Here is a 6,000-nt window from a genome sequence, read left to right on the forward strand (position 1 = left end):
AGACTGCAAGTTAGCACAGAAAAAATATAGAAATAACAATTCTATATGATGCATGAACAATATCGATACATGATGCATGCTTTAATGCAGTGAGAATAAGTTCAATTTTACTTTAAAATCACAAAGTTGGCTTAAGCATAGAGATGATATCCAAAAACCCCAAATTTTAAAAACCCATTTTCATAAATCTCAACAAATTGATTAATTGATCATTACGCAAGTTAGGTAACGGATTAGAATGATCAAATCAATCAATCAAACAGGCCAATTTCATCAATTAAAGCTCAATTTAACAAAAGCCCCAAATCGGGTACTTTCAAGCCCTAGAAAATTAAAAATTTCCCAAATCATCAAATTGATCAAATTAAGACACAAAGATCAGTTTTATAGTGTCCCATAACAAAAACCCATTGATTAATTTCCAAAGAAAAGGCTTAAATCATCAAAAATCCCAAATTTTCATAGGTTCGGAATTTACCCAACAATGCATGAATTAATGCATGAAAACTGAAAATAAATGAAAAAGGAAGGGTATAAAGGTCTTACCGGCCTTAGAGGACAAAAACCTTGCCAAAGAAATGAAGGAAAACAACAAAAATTTGCTTTGACTCCTTGACCGATCGAAGAGAGAGAGAATAGAGTTTGAAAAGTTTTGAAAAAGTGATGAACACATGAAAACTCAAAGTTTTTAAAAAACTCTCTATGCGATTTTTGATTGATTGAAATTTAGATTCGATCGATCGATCGAATATGCCTTCGATTGATCCAATAGCGATCGAGCATCGATCAAAACAGACACAACAAAACCAAATTTTTAATTGCAATTTCGATGAGAAACAGGTTCGATCAATCGAAATTCTAGAAAAGTCAATTTTTTGAAAAACAAAGAAATTTTATGCAGAAACTCCCCAAAGCATAGTATTTTATGAATAAAATGCATGAGTATGAGATGAAATGCTTTTCAAAAACACTTGTTTTGAACCCAGTTTTCCCAAAAAAAAAAAAGGATTTTCAATCAATTCTTCTTAAATTCTTAAACTTCAAACACATTTTGCATAAATATCAAGGAATTCTTCAACCTTGGTTTGCGAAACCAAAATCACACACAATAACATGTACAAAGTTTAGCAAAGAGTAACTTGTATAGTGTGTGTAACTAACAAAAACTTGAGATATATGTGAGGTGATATGTAAATAGTAATCAAGCACAATTTCTACAAAAGTCATCACATAAACTTGAAAGAAACTATCACCTAAAGAGTTATATCATATAACTCTCACATCTCCTAGAATAAAAGCTTGCAATCATGTAAGTTTCTTAATTTGTCTCATAATGTACATACCAATTTTATTTAATCAGGAATTTATTAAAGATAGCCGGGATAATGTACACACCAATTTTAATTGATTGAATTTATTATAGTCCAGTAATGTATACACCAATTTTAGCATTTAAATCGAGACTACACCTTATGTTCTTTTTGTGCATGTGCTATACTTTTTCGAGCACAAAATCTTATGATTTGCATTAAGGTGTTTATGATTGGCTAGTAAACAGTGACGAGATGGTTACTTATGCCTTTCTCAATAAGTTCAAGTTCGTCAATCAAAGGTATGTGACTTCAAGATCAAGATCATTTGATCAAAAACAATAAATATCTTCCCTCATGACATGCACTACAAAGCTTCAACTAGTAAAGTGCAATAAGTAAGCTCATCCAAGTTAAACAAGGTATATAGACACGTTATGTAAAAATAAATTGGCCAACCTTGATTTCAAATCCAAGACCAAAAATGCAAAACACATTTTTCTTCCTTTTTCCTCCTTTTTTTTTTTTGTTTTTTGTTTTTTTTTTATTATTTTATTTTTGCAAAGAAATAACAAAAACAAACCTAGAATGAAATGTATGAATGTTATGCAATGCAAATTCTAGAAAAAAAAAAAAAAAACAAAGAAAACAGAAACAACAAGAAGAATGGTCACAAAGAGTATAGCGATGAAGCTCAAGGACCATGTTAGAAAGACTAAATTAGATTGAGCCTTTTGCATCCAAAACTTTCTAGATACAACTTTAGCATTGGAGTTATTCTTCAAATTAGAATTCTGAGCAACTCCAGGATTAGAATAAAGGTTTAAAGCCTTTACTACCTCACCAATAAGTACCATAGGATCTTGTGCTTGAGGCATATGTACTTTTGGCTTATTTGCTCGCTTAGCAGCTTGCAACTTGAAACAGTTTGGACGAATGTGCCCAGACTTTCCACAAAAATGACAAACTCATGCAGGCTTATCATGCAATTTGCCCTTAGGAGGGTTAGGAGTCTTAGGTTTAGATTCTTGAAGATCAACCCTAATTTTTCTAGGAGGTGTAACTTCAGCTTGTTTAACAATCTCACTCACAGGGGGCTCAAAAGAAGGAACAAAGTTTATGGAATGAGTTTCAGGCATATAGATGTTTTCTACAAAACCTAAAACAATTTTGTCAGAGGGAGACTTTTGAACACTCAACATGTGACCAAGTTTGGAGCTTGCAAACCTATTAGTTTGTTCTCTAGCAACAGATAATTCAAGTTCCAAATTCTTAATTTTATCAAACAAGAGCATGTTCTCAGTCTTCACATTATTGAATAGTTCATTAGCATCAAACAGTTTCACAAGCAAGTTTTTCTTATCAAGTTCAAGAAATGCAATTTTCTTTAAGCCTAAATCAACACTCATAGCATCCTTTACAACAACTTTGCAAAGTTTACTGTAAGCTTCTTGTAAATCTGCATCCTCAGAGAGTTCCCCATCAGAAGGGTTCTCCTTAACAACAACACCTTCATCAACTACAATAGTAACATTGAAAGCAATGAAGTTTCCATCCTCATCACTACTAGACTCATTGTCAGAAACTTCATCATCACTAAGGGTTACACCCATAGCCTTACCTTGGACCTCAAGAATGTTGGACATTCAGATTTCACATGACCATACTCTTGACATCCAAAACATTGTTGACCCATAGAATTATTGGAAGGTTGGCCTACTTCCTCTTCAGGTTTTTCAATGTTGTTCACTTTATTGGGATCATTCCTCCTAAAATTTCTAGGTTCAGCATTGTTTTTACCTCTTGCTCTTTTGTTGTTATTCCTAAGAAAGTTTCTAAAGATCTTGGCAAGATAGACAATCTTTGTAGTAGAGAGCTCATTATCAAATCCACTCACATCAACATCATCAATAGACTTAAGAGCCATTGATTTGAATTTGCTAGTCTTAGGTAGGTCCAACTCATAGGATTGAAGAGATCCTATAAGTTCATCAATAGGAATGAAGTCCACATCCTTGCTTTCAATGATGACATTCACTTTGGGTCTAAAATCCTCAGTCAAAGATCTAAGAGTCTTCCTAACAATTTTAGGTTGATCATAGATTTCACCCAAATTATATGCAGAATTAACAATATCATTAACTAGCTATTCTCAAGGTAAAATGAATCCACTATGAAAGAATTGAAGTTTACACAATAGCGACTTAGACCACTAACATCCTATTGTTATCTCGAGTAGGAAACTTACTACCACGACCACGTGACAGCTCCGAGTCCATGGACTACTTCTTTCTTGGATTCCCAGCAAGTACAAGCACTTTCGCTTGTGTGTCTTTAAGCTCTTGAATCAGCAACTGAAACGATCACCAAGTTCTTGACATAGTCTTGATTCTTGATAACCCTAAGTATGTGTGAAGGCAAGCACCTCTAGATCTCACAAAAAATTCAAACACACAGCATAAAGAGCAACCTCAAAACGTGGCCAAGATTTGGGCTGAGCTAGAAAATTCTGTAGAAAAAAAATCTACATGAACTTTGATCGATCGAGCTTAATTTTCGATTGATCGAGCCAGACAGATTTACACAGTAAATCTTGTAGAACACTCGATTCCAACTTCACATATAAATACACTTTGAGCAAGTCTAAATAAGACTAAAACGTTTTGATCATAGTTTGCCAACATTACAAAATGAAGTTCTAATACATTAGTTCATAATTCCTTAGAACCTAACAAAATGACCTGTAGTTTTTGCTGTCAACCCACACTCATCGCATGTACTATCCTGTAAAATCTTCCGAACCAATAAATTAGACTTTATAGGGAGAATGTCTCGACACTCTCTCCATGCAAAATGTCTAATTTTATGAGGAACTGGGAGAATCCACAGAAGCTTCCAAAACCTTCTTTCATGGCTGACATCGGAACAACTACCAATACTTGCAGATCGAGACAACTCTAATGCCCCCTAATGTGGAGTCTTCAAACTGAATAAGCCTTTAGGATCAAAAGCCCAAATCTGCTTGTCATTGGGTAAGCTTGTACTGATTGGTATACCTTTGATTACCTCAGCTTCACGGGGCAAGAACAGATTGTCAACTACCTCGGAATTCCAACAAGCTTCCTCCTTATTGATCAGCTCTCCCACTCACGTATTTGGATGCAAGAATAACCTTGGCGAAAGAGACTTTATACGTGGATGGAGTTGGCAACCATTTATTACCCCATACTCGTACACTATCTCCATTGTCAATCCTCCACTTCAACCCGAATTTTACTAAATCTTGTGCTGCCCAGATGCTCTGCCAAGTGAATGATGGGTTGGTTCCCCAAGGGGCATGTATATAGTCACACATTGGGACCCTATATGCCAATGAATCTTGCTGCATTTGGAGTCCCCATCCTTGCTTCGCCAATAAAGCCAAATTGAATTGTTTCAGTTGTTTTATTTAAATAATTTTTATTTTATATTAAACTTTATTATCACTTTTTCTTCAACCAAATTATTAAAGTTGAATTCCAGAAGTTGTGAGTGCATCTAGTAGGACATGCAAGGACGGAACCACACTTGGACTATTGCCCCCCTAATTAAAAAAAAAAAAAAATTTATTAAATATATGTGTATTAATTTTAGCAATTTTGTTCTATAAAATTACATTTTGTTTCCCTTTAGCAATATCATTATTTCTTTTAAGAGTAATGCTACACTCATAAATTTTTTTATAACATTTTTACAAACTGTTATGATAGCAAATTCTTATTAGTTCGCATACGGACACACCACTCACATCATTATACTTACTAATAATCACTTATCACATCAGTAATTTATAAAAAACTTCTAAATCTGGCATTTTCCCCATTTTAATGACCATAAAAAAAATTTATAGATCTAAAATCTAAAACAAAATATACAAGCCTAAAAAAAATAGCTCAACAACAAAAATTACTAGTAAAACTAAAAATTAACTAATTTTATCCAAAATAAATAACCCCACCTTTTAAAAAATTCTAAACAAAAATAATTTTGTTCTTACCCACAAAAAAAAAAAAAAAAAAAACTCAGCAGTTAAGTAGCAGAATCAAAGATTGAAACCGCAGTACACATCCAACAGTAAACTGCTCCCCCTAACTCAAAGTTCTGGCTCCGTCCCTGAGGACATGTGTCTACACTCTTATCATACAAAACTAATTAAGACAGTTTATCCTAGATTGAACTCCCCTATCAATAGTTTTTACGTAAAATTCTATAATCTAAGTTTGAAGAGATTTAAAATTTAAAATCAAGTGAGTTCTATTACCAAGAGTTCAGCTAATTTAAAATAAAACTTAATATTTATTTTAAATATCTTGATTATCATAGTTTTATGTTATAATATAGTAAATTTTACACACTACGCATTGTGCTTGTCTCGATATATCATATACGTACGTATTACAAATTTTATAATTTAAGTACATACAAATTTTAGAATTAACGTGGTTTTAACTTTTGTCATGTGTCTCATTAATTTTTAAAATAATTAGTTAGTTTTAGGTAAAACTCTATTAAAGTGTCAAGTGTCAAGTATTATCGTTGTCAGTAGAAAATATTTTAGTTAAAGTACTTTAGTGGATTCAAATTAGAACTAGTAATAATTTACAATTTATGATTTGTTGTGAAAATATTGTGGACATAACACTTCTCTTAT

The sequence above is a fragment of the Quercus suber genome, unplaced genomic scaffold (assembly GCF_002906115.3).
Source record: "Quercus suber isolate HL8 unplaced genomic scaffold, Cork oak 2.0 scaffold_57, whole genome shotgun sequence".
Lineage (NCBI taxonomy): Eukaryota > Viridiplantae > Streptophyta > Magnoliopsida > Fagales > Fagaceae > Quercus > Quercus suber.